Source organism: Vicugna pacos, chromosome 19 (assembly GCF_048564905.1).
Source record: "Vicugna pacos chromosome 19, VicPac4, whole genome shotgun sequence".
In the NCBI taxonomy this organism is placed as follows: Eukaryota; Metazoa; Chordata; class Mammalia; order Artiodactyla; family Camelidae; genus Vicugna; species Vicugna pacos.
Window position 1 is genome coordinate 46,726,123 of NC_133005.1, and position 10,513 is coordinate 46,736,635.

The window sequence follows — 10,513 nt, forward strand, 5'->3', positions numbered from 1 at the left end:
GCGCGGGGCCAATAGGCGGGGGGGGGGGCGGGGGGGGCGGGGCGGGGCGGGCCTAGGCTGCCCCCTCCTCCTGGGGGCTCCCTTTCTTCTCCGCCCGGCAGGATTCCGCTGGGGCCTCCTACGCACGGCGACGCCAGCATCCTCCCCAAAGAAGAGACCCCCGAGTGGGAAAGGGCGGCTGATATGGCCTGAAACTTGGAAGGGGGCGTGTTCATGGGGCGGTCAGACTTTCAGAGACGAGCTGCCCCCCACCCAGAGTCAGACCCCCTACCGGTAACTGGGGGAGGCTGCCTCCCCAACAGAGTCTAACTCCGAGGGCAGGACGCCTTGGGAAAAGTGCCCTGTGTCCTGGGGGAGCTGCCCTGGATAACCCCAGGGCGTCATGCTTCTCCATCCTCCAGCCACACGTGGAACTTGCAGCACTGGGGGCTTCGAGCCCCCCGCAGGCCTGTTCATGGGGTTAAAGGGAAAGATGATCTTGGCATGACCCCGCCCCTACTCCCGAACTGATGGGAACCAGGTGGGCCACAGCTGCGTACCACCGGGAGGGAGAAGGTAGATGCTCTGGACCCATGCCAGAGCCAGAGGGGAGGGATCTAGAGTGGGTGGAGCCCCAGGTCCCACCCTCCTCCCCAGGGCCGGTTGGGACCAGTAGCAACTGAGTTCCCCTGTGCAGCGGGGCCCGCGCTGCTGCAAAAGAGCAAGCCTGGACCCCGGGTTCCGGCAGGTGGGGGGAAAGGGGCCATCAGACCTGGGAGGGTGTCCAGAGGAGCTTCCAGCCTCCTTGCAGTTGCCTCCCCACCAGGGGTCTGGGCTACAGAAACTGAAAGGTCTCTCCTGGGGCAGTCTCCTTCCCAGTCCCTTCCTGCGGTGGGTGGTTCTGCTAGAGGTGGGACGAGTGCCCTCAGCAGCCCTGGGGAGGGATCAGTTTTCCCTCCCGCACATCCATTGGTAGCCTGGGAGGAGCCCCACCCCTCAAGTGCTGGGAGCTCCATGGTGCGTGGCCACGGGTGTCGGTGACCCTGGGTCTGTGTGGCCAGAGGCTCTCAGTACTCTGTCCCTGGTAGTCCCTTTAGGCCACGTACAGTCAGTGCTTGGGAAGGGGGTGAGTCCCCTGTGGATCCTACAGCTCCCCTCTCCCATATCTGCTCCTGAGCTGTCCTGGGGAGAGGCCAGTGCCCCACAGGGGTTCTCACACGGACACTGTTGGGTGTGCGCCCTGTCCCCAGGTCAGGTTTTTCATGTAGGGTTGGTTCCAGACTAGTTTCCAGATCTCCCAGGCCTGAGCGCCTAATTCACTGATTCAGCCCACACTGGTGTACTGGGGCAGTCAAAGTGGCTTCTCTTGGGTCTAGAAGGGAAGACTGACTTTTTCTGGGAGGCAGACAAGAATGGGGGGCCCTGGGGGACAGGTGTACAGGCCTCTCCCCCGGGGCCAGCTCCCCTTTGACCGCTGTGGGTGGCTGGGTGGGCCGAGCAGCCTGCAGGGATTGTGGGGAGAGATGAGTGAGGAAGACTCTAGGCTAAAGGATGGGGCCAAGGGGCGGGTGCTTAGCAGAGGTTACTTCTCCCTGCAGCCTTCTGGGTGGCCTGGGGACGCCAGGGACTGGTTCAGCCTGGGCAGCAGCTAACCTGGGATGAGGATCACTGGGTTTGGGAAGGAGGCCTCCAGGGTCCTCCACTGCTGCCCCCTACCGTGGGATGGAGTTTTGCTTCCCCTAGGGGCCCCTGACAGCCCAGAGTTGTTCAAGCTGGGAGCCTAGTGGCGGGCAGTGCCCAGAACTACCTAACCCCAGATGGCTCCAGCCCTCTTGGCTAAGCTGTGGGACTCAAGGGTCTGGCTGTCACGTCCTGTGGGCTGGGGCTGGGCAAGGCAAGGGCGAGCCTCCTGGGGTAACTCCTCATCTCTGGGTCAGGTACCCTCCCCTGTGCGCTGTCTGGCAGGGGTGCTAATGGTGGCTCTAGCCCACTGTCCAGACAGGAGAACGACGGGGTGGGAGCTGCAGTCAGGGTGGCCCTGACCTGGGAACCTCAGGGCCAAGGGTACTCCCCAGGGCTGCAGGAGGGCTGGCGAGGGTGGGGCCGGCTGTGCCTCAGAGGTGTGTGTCTGCATCTGTGTGTGGCCTGTGTGTATGTATCTGCCTGGGTGTGAGGGTGAAACAGGTCAGAGTCCCACTAGGAGCAGAATGGAGGCTGTGGCTCTCAATACCCACCACGGGAGGGTTCCCACGATTTCTCTGGCTGCCAAGCTGTGGCCCCCACTTCATCCACAGTGGAGGTGATTCAGAGTCTGGGGTGTTCCTATGTCTTCAGGACCACCTCAGGCTGGCCTGGTCCAGGTCTGTTGCCACCCACCCTGGAGGGGGCCCTGTCTGCAGCCCCCATTTCCCTGGACAGAAGGTAGTATGGAGGGCAAGCTTGCGCTGTGAGTGAGGGCTGGCCTGGGTGGCCAGTGGACACTGCCTTCCTGGCCCTCTGCCTACTGCCTCCCTCAGCCTAGACCAGACCCCCAGGCTCCAGGCAAAGCCCACAAAGGATGCTGGGAAATCCCTCAGTGACTCTGGGTGGGGGATTGGCTGGGCTCTGGGGGTGGCAGACCTCCCAGGCGCTGCCCGGGGCATAGACCTCACAGGATCCCACCCGCCCAGCCCCGGCTGCTGCCGGAGCAGCCGGGGCTGGGACCAATTACTGAGTCCCGCAGGGCTAGACCCTCCTGCTCCCAGAGGTGGGGGTGGAGTCCAGGTGGAGAGGACTCTCTGGTCTCCTGACACCTCAGCTCTGGAGCCAGGCTGCCCATTTCAGACCCTACCTTGTGGTCCTGGAGGCCAGGGCTCCAGGCCCAGCCTGGGTCCTCTTGCTCATCCTTGAGGCTGCTCCAAGGACTGGAGGAGGGTGGGGTGGGGATGAGGATTCTGGGGAGGCTGTCCAAAGGCCTAGAACCAAGCTGACACACGTGTGTGCACAGTGCAGGCATGTCTCACAGGGACAGGCCTGGTGCAGGTGGACCCTGGGGCTCGTGCCTGGGGACAGCTGACTTGCCTGGCCCCATGCCTTCCTGCTCTTGGTCCTGGGTGCTGGGCCTGGTATGCAGAGAGCTGCTGGGCTTCCCTAGCACCATGGGCCTCACTCCTGGGAAAGGGCGGCTGGGGTAGAGCTGGAGAAAGCTGGCACGGTGCCCACACTTGCCAGGCGGCAGCTCTCACGAGTGCTGGGATCAGTGCACAGTTTGCCCCTTTCCTGTGACATGGGAGTCCTGGGCAGGGCTGGGTGTGTGTGTGCTCGGTGGTGGTAGGGCTGTTACTGTAGGCGTCTTGGCTGCATGGAGAGGACAGTGCAGTTGCAAGTATAGGGGTGTCGTGCAAGAGTGGGGTCTGCCTTTTGTGTTTGGCTAGCAGGACCAAGAATGGGGCTTCTCTGGGTGGGAGGGCACAGGGCCTGGTGGGTGTGGAGGCCCTGAACGCAGCATGTGTAAGGAGGCCCCCAGTACGGTGGCCGCAGGGCAGATGAGCTGTGGACTGTCCAGTTCAGTCACTTGGGTGGGTCTCAGGTGCCACAGAGGCTGTTTCCAAATGCTGGGGATACTGTGCTGGACAAGAGTTGGGGTGTCCAGCTATGTGAGCCCCGGGGTGTTGGGGCCATGCGTGTCCTCGGGTGTTGCTGCGTCCTGTGTGGGCTCCACTCGGTGCTCAGCGGGGGCTCCGTGGGAACGGGGTGGGGGGGCCCAGGCTGCCCTAGGTTTCCACGGCAACAGCAGGGAGGAGCCAGGAAACACCAGCTCCGGAAGGAAGGCCACAGCTGTGAGGAGGGAGCCGAGGGCCAGCCTGGCTGAGCAGGCGCCAGACACTCTGTCTGTCTAGTTGTCCGGCCCGGCTGGTCGGCCAGGCCCAGTGCCCCTGCCCCCACTCTGCCCCCCAGACTCTCAGTCTGGGCTCTGGGGCAGCTGCTGGTAAGCCTGTATTCAGGTACCAGTGCCCGGGCCTGGGTCTGCAGGGGTCCTGGTGCCGCTGGAGTTGTGCCCTGATCCCCCTTGGTGGCTCTTGGTGGAGCAGATGTGGCTCTCTGGGTGCCCTGCCTGGGGCCTGTGTTGACACACTTGGGTATCCCAGCCCCTACCCTGCCCATGCTACCCTGGATGGGTCCCACCCCTCCCTCTCCTGCCAGGCTCTGGTGACAGTCTGCATGTGCCCTGCAAATCCTGGGAAGAAGGAGCAGAGACCCCTGGGGGGGGGTCACTGGCCCAAAAGGCCCTGGTGGGCACTGCAGCGTAGGGTTTTTTGGCTGGTGCCCTGGCTTTGATAACAAATGGCTTTGATGACCCAAGCAGCTGGGGCTGCCAGATGGGCTGGGAGGCAGGCCTGTGTTCTTGGAGACCATCTACCCCTTCTCGCTCGGGGACAGGAATCATCCATCCTTCTGTCCCTCCGTCCACTGGACACTGACCCACCACGGATTGGGCCCCATTCCAGGAGGTAGGGATTTGGCAGCGAGCAGAACAGACCCGAGTCCCTGCCCCTGCCCGTGGGAGAGAGACAATTAACAAGTCCGCAAACAGGCCAGGATACTGGGTGCCAGGCTGCTGCCAGCTGTGGGGGAGGGGGGCCGCGTCAGGGTGCTCACTGCCTGTCCTTTCCTGAGGGGCTTGTGGGCCAACCCTGAAGGAAACGTGTGAAAGAGATGAGAAGATACACGGGAAACGTGTTTTTTTTGCAGGGGGAGCAGCATGGGCAAAGGTCCTGGGGCAGGGAAGTTTGCAGAAGGGAGGGGACGGCTGACGGGCTATGTGGGGCCTGGGAGGGTCTTGCTTTCTGACCTGAGGAAGACTCTGACTCGAGTGGGTTTTGAGCAGAGCAGGGTATTCTCTGACTTAGCTCTCTACAGCTTCAGTGCAGCTGCTACGTGGGGACCCTGTGCAGGCTGTAAGGGTGGAGTCACCAACTCCCTGCCAGGAGAGAAGGGCAGGGGTCTGCTCTGGGATTGAGGCCTGGCCAAGGTGACCTCCCAAGGTCTGGCTCCTCCTTGGTGATCCGCCTCTCCCAGGAGTTTTCTTTGTCTCCCTCCAGAGGTCAGGGCCGGGGTGCCTGGACCCCTGGGGAGGCACTGCCTTAGGGACCCCTGTGAGTCAGATCGCCTGCTTTCACCGCAGCCCCTGGCCCTGCTGTCGCCTGGGGGCCTCTGGGGAGGGGGAGGGGAGGGTGGAGTGGCCGCCAGGCTGGCGGGCTGGCAGGGCAGGGAGGGCGGTGTTTCTGGGAATTGTGCAGGGGGAAGCGCATTGTTAGGGCTGCTGCTGGCCTCAGGGGGACAGGCCGCCTGCCTCCCGCCCCCAAGCGCTGCCTCTAGGGGAGGGAGCTGGGCCTGGGCCAAGGCTGTAGGCTGGGCTGGGGACTTTCCGAGAGGCTGCCCTGGGCGAGCCATTCTCCCCATTCTGCAGACTGGGAGACTGAGGCCCAGAGAGAGGGCTGCTGCGCTGGCACATGGGACAGGGACTCTTGCTGGATCTAGTCCCTGGGGTCACTGCCCTGCCCGACCTCAGTGGCTGGGATCTGAGGGAGGCCTCAGTGGGGTTGGCTGGGGCCAGAACCCCACAGAGCCTCTGCGGTGGGGACCTGCAACCTCAGGGTGGGCTGGAGGGTCTGATGAAATGGGGTGCAGAAACAGCTGGGGGCCTGGGTTGGGGGACAGCTGTCCACGGGGTGGCAGGGGCTGGGTAGGGGTTTCCGGGGCTGCAAGAGCTCCCTGCCCCTGGGGCCAGGGGAAGTGGGGGTGGGGGCTCCATGTGAGTTTGGCAGCACTGGCCTTCCCACCGAGCCCCTTTCCTCAGCCAGAAGGGAAGCATGGGTCCGACCTGCTGGGGTCAGGGCTGACTTTGGGCAGGTGAGCAGTCGAGGACACAAACAGAAAAATAAATGGCCTGACCTTCCGACATTTCCATGGACTGAGGACTGGGGAGGCGCCGGCCTCTGGGCTAAAGGTGCAGCCAATCCCATGTGTGACGGATCCTGGGGGTGTTGTTGGGGTGTCCCCAGACCCCTGTTGGGGCTTTGTCTGCCCCTTCAGAGCTCCCAGGAACGGGCCAGGTCCCCTGCAGAGCGGGGCTCCTGACAGCAGCCCCATATCTCTCTCTCCGTAAAGGGGTCAAATATGGAGGACCCTGAGGGAGGGGACCCCACCCCTAAGGAGGTGCTGGGGCTGGGGGTCCACCCTGGGGGGATGGGGGCAGAAGTGGGGCTTCTACCAGTGCTTCTCGGGACCGGTGTGGAAACGGAGGGGGCCCCCTGGCGGTGGGCCGGGGTGTGTCCAGGAGGGCTTGCTGGCAGAAGGAGACTGGTAGGTCTGGGAAGGTAAACTTGGCTGCCCAACCCCCGTGCCTCTGACGGCTCAGCCCCTGCTCCTTGCTGATCCCTCTTCACCTCTGACCTCTAATCGGAAGGCCCACCCCCCCACCCACATGCTCATGGCTCAGTCTCCAAACCCAGCCTGGCACCTGGCACCTCCTCATCGGGTCCACTTGCACCCACTCCTCTGCCTGGGCCCATCTCAGCAGGAGGTGGAGGACCTGGGGGTCCCAGGGAGAGGGCCCTGCCTGGTTCTAGGAGGGTCTGTGTGTCAGGCGTTTAGCCCAGAGCAGCGAGTGGGCCCTCTCTGGGGATGGGTATGGGGCTTGTCTTTGGGGCTCCCCTACTGGGTGGTGGCCAGTATGTGTTGGTTCTTTCGAGCCCCACCGCCCCAGTGCCATGTTCCTTCTTTCACCTATCGGGTGTCTGGGGGCCAGGGACACGGCAGAGGAAGGAACACAGGCCTTGGTCTCCAGGCTGAACAGTTCGTGGGAGACAAGACACCTCACAGACAGTCCGTGTGTGTCTGTGTGTGTGATCTGTCCTGTGCCCAGTGTGTGCACACGTGGGTAGCTTCACGCATCCCCGTGACTCAGGTTGTATGCCTGTGCACACCTGAGACACAGCAAAGAGGAGGTGGTGTCAAGTCGGGTCTGTGGGTATGGCCAGGTTCACACAAATGCCCTGGAGGAGAACCCCATGGTTTCATGTCACCCTCCAGGGTGGCCCGGGCACACAGACCTGGGGGAAGTTCCTTGGAAGAAGAAGTTCCCAGGGTTGGGTGGGGTCCACGAGGGGCCTTGAGTGGGCCATGAGCGTCCTGAGCAAGGTTCCGGGGTCGTGAACTCATGAGGGGCCCTGGGACCAGGAACTTCTAAGGTGGGAAGTGGGTCAGTCAGTGCTTCTCCAGCTTGAGCCCTGGTGAGGGTGGGACCTGCTTACAGCCCCCACAAGTGAGGACCACTCTCCAGGACTGACCACAGTCCCACTCTGGCTGATTCATGGTTGTGGCCAGAACCAACCGGCCCTCCTGGGAGGAGTGGTGGATGCCTAGCCGGCAGCTGGTCTGTGGCTCACTCCCACCACCTAGAGGCTTCTGCACAATGTGGGTACTGCAGGTTGCAAGGCAAGGTCACCCCGTGGGACTCCCACTTCCCACTCCCCCTGCAAGGGGTCACCTCCCCCTGCCACGGTGGTGGCTTCTATGCAGGACTGCCCTGTATCAGGGTTCAGGGAAGGGCTATGGCCCCCAGGTCCCCAGCTCAGAAGCTGCCTCCCTGCCTCCTCTGCCACCCACCCCCACCCGGCCGTCCTGTCTATTTGCTCTGCCCTGTCACCCGTCCTACCCCGGGCCAGGCTCCCCAAGCTGGGACCTCCTCCCACAGGGCCCATTACTCTCGATGGCCATGGCGTCCCTTTGTCTGCAGCTTCGGGGCTCCAGCCGAGGTCCACTGAGACACGCGAGGGTCCTGGTGAGCTGTCTCTGTGGCCCTTGCCAGGGACGCCTGAAGTCAAGGCTTCTCCTGAAGGAGGGGGGCCCAAGGTGGGTGGCCTGGATTTCCACTCTGGCTGGGCAGTGGCAGGGCCCGGTGCTCAGCTGACAGCACCTCCTCGCCTCTGTGTCCTCGCTTTGGTGCCCCATCACGGGGCAGTGCTCAAAGCAAGACTCAGTGTTACCAGACCAGTTACACTGACAACACAGTTATCATATTAGTTCCTAAAACATGTGATGTAGAAACTGAGGTGCCTCTTATCACTGCAGTCCCAGCAGCACTGAGTGACAGCAGGACGTGGGGGCGTCAGCGGGATGACCACGGCACAAAGTGGCTCTAGTGTGTGCTGGGCTCGGTCCCAGCACTGTTACTGCTTCCTTTGTAACTAAAGGGACAGTATCCCCCACCTCCCGAGATCAAAGCAAAGGAGACGGAGAGACCTTCCCACTGGGTTTCTTTTCTGATGGGAAGGTTGGTCCCTGACTCCCTCTTACCCGCCCCAGTCCCCCGCAGTAAGTCCCTGTCCTGCGACTGCCTCTGTCCCTCTCAGCAACCTGGATACGGGCACAGGGGCTGGGGTACAGACTCCTGACCACCACTCACCTACCTACCAGCTCTACATTCTCTGCACTCTCAGAACACAGCCCCCAGCCCCCTTAGCCCCCGCCCTCCTCTGGGTGCCCAATGCTCAGTGTCCACCCGGGTGGCTGGAGGCCTGTGCCTCTGCTTCGTGTGGACAGAGGACAAAAGCCCCAGGGCCCCACCCCTGGGGATACAGAAGGCAGGGGGTCTTCCTTGTTAACCAGCTCCCCAACCCAGCCACACACAGAAGCCTCCCTTCCTCAAAGCCCTGGCACTGGATGGGGGCAGCCCCTCGCAGGGTGGTCTGCCCAGCACGGGAGGGGCGAGTTCTCAGGCTGGTTTTCCCAGGTGCCTGCACATCCAGACCTTTCCTGAGCACTTTGTCCTCATCTGTCCTGTGGAAATCAGGTTGGGATTGGCCTCAGGGCTGGCTCCTGAACAGTGACCTGCTCCTGGGGGCTAAGCTGACCGACCAGACCCTGCCTTAACTGGTGCCTCCACCGGGGCCGGACATGTGGCTCAAACCCTTCCACAAGCCCCGGTGATGCTTCTGAGAGGCCTGTCCTCATCCTCTCCTTTCTGACTCCAATCTTAGGGACTGGAAGCTGTTTGAGGTTTCTCGGACACGTACTTGCCTGCTCCGGAGGGTCAAGGCCAAGTGCTCTGCTCCATGTGGGTATCCCTCTGCTCCAGCCTTGGTCAGAAGCCATGGCTGAACTCAGCATTTCACAGCGCCCTGTTATGGTGCTAGGGGGTCTCCCGAAGGGAAATTACCGCCAATCAGTCCTTGAATCAACTTAACCCTGTGTGTCGGGGGGGCCTAACTGGGCAGCCTCCATGTATACCTGCCTGTGTGGAGGCTCCTTCCTCTGGCCAGTGGTCCATTGAGAGCCGGGTTGAAGGGTGTGTGCCTCCCAGCTTCCCTGTGTCCCTGGTGTGGTCAGAACCTCAGAGGCTGCAAACACACTCAGACCAGGGGATTTTGGCTATGGAGACTTGTCTGGTTGGGCTGGGCTGGAGCTATGGCCCCAGTTTACAGTGAGGGGCAGAATCAGAGCTAGTGTGGAAACCAGTGCTGTGTTCACCCATCACAGGTCTTTGCTGCCTATGAGAAATGCCATGATTTTTCTTATGATTACTAAGGAATCTCATAACTGCCCATGTTGCTCTTCACTTTGGCTGCTGGGAAGCTCAGTCATGTCTAAATGCCACTGGGAGTCCAAGGCATGGTCATCTGGACATCTCATCTGCCACCTGGTCTCACAGTTACTTGGCCTGAATTTCAGTGACTGTGGGGCCCACAACACTAGGCATCAGTCCCCTGGCCTCTACCCTCCACCAAAGTTGTGCCCCTTCTGGCAGACCACCTAGCTTGTGCATCATTGAGGAGGTGGCAGACGTCTGGTGGTTGTGCTGGCCCTGCCCCTCTACCCAGCTTTCCCCGAGGCAGGGCCATCCCTCCAGTTGAGTGCAGTCTTGTCCTTCCCAGGGGCCTCCACCAGCAACGGTGATGACAACCCAACTGCTCGTGCTCAGTCCCCTACCCGCTCTCAGTGCATGACGTAAATCAGCTCTCATCACCCTGACAGCTGCCCTGTGAAGCAGGCACTACCACCATCCCCGTTTCACAGACGGGGAGGCCGAGGCACAGAGAGCCCGGGATTCGCACGTGGTAGCTGACTTCGGAGACAGGGGCCCTGCGCACGCCTCTTCAGGCCCCCGGCGCCTTCCTAGCCTCAGCCTGGGCGTCTCCCAGACCCAGCACCCGGCGACTGCCCCCTCCACCTCCCTGTGCACGAGGCCCCGCGGCCAGTAGCCAGGCCCGGAGAGAGTAAACGGACTCCAGCGTGCCTCTGAGGCCCCGCACAGTCGTACCCGGGCCTTCCCAGCTAGGAGCGCCAGGCTCCGCACCACCGTCCCCAGGCCCCTCTGGACCCCGCGCTGCCGCAGCGCCCTCCGCCGGCTAAGCTGCCCGCGCGGGGGCTTGTGGGACTGCGAGGCCTCCGGCCTCGGGGGCCTGCGGCGGCCGTCCGTTTCAGGACTACACTTCCCAGGAAGCTGTGCGCGCTCGCCTGGCCCCTGGGGGTTGTGGTCCGCAAAGGGGAC

General features: G+C 62.6%; 1 long non-coding RNA gene across 1 annotated transcript; it reads left to right on the plus strand.

Annotated features, from left to right (window-relative positions):
• Positions 1–4,380: 4,380 nt before the first annotated feature.
• LOC140687338 (uncharacterized) lies at positions 4,381–10,103 on the plus strand. The gene is made up of 3 exons (XR_012061552.1): positions 4,381–4,469; positions 9,003–9,079; positions 9,897–10,103. It is a non-coding gene; the product is annotated as an uncharacterized lncRNA (long non-coding RNA).
• Positions 10,104–10,513: the final 410 nt, after the last annotated feature.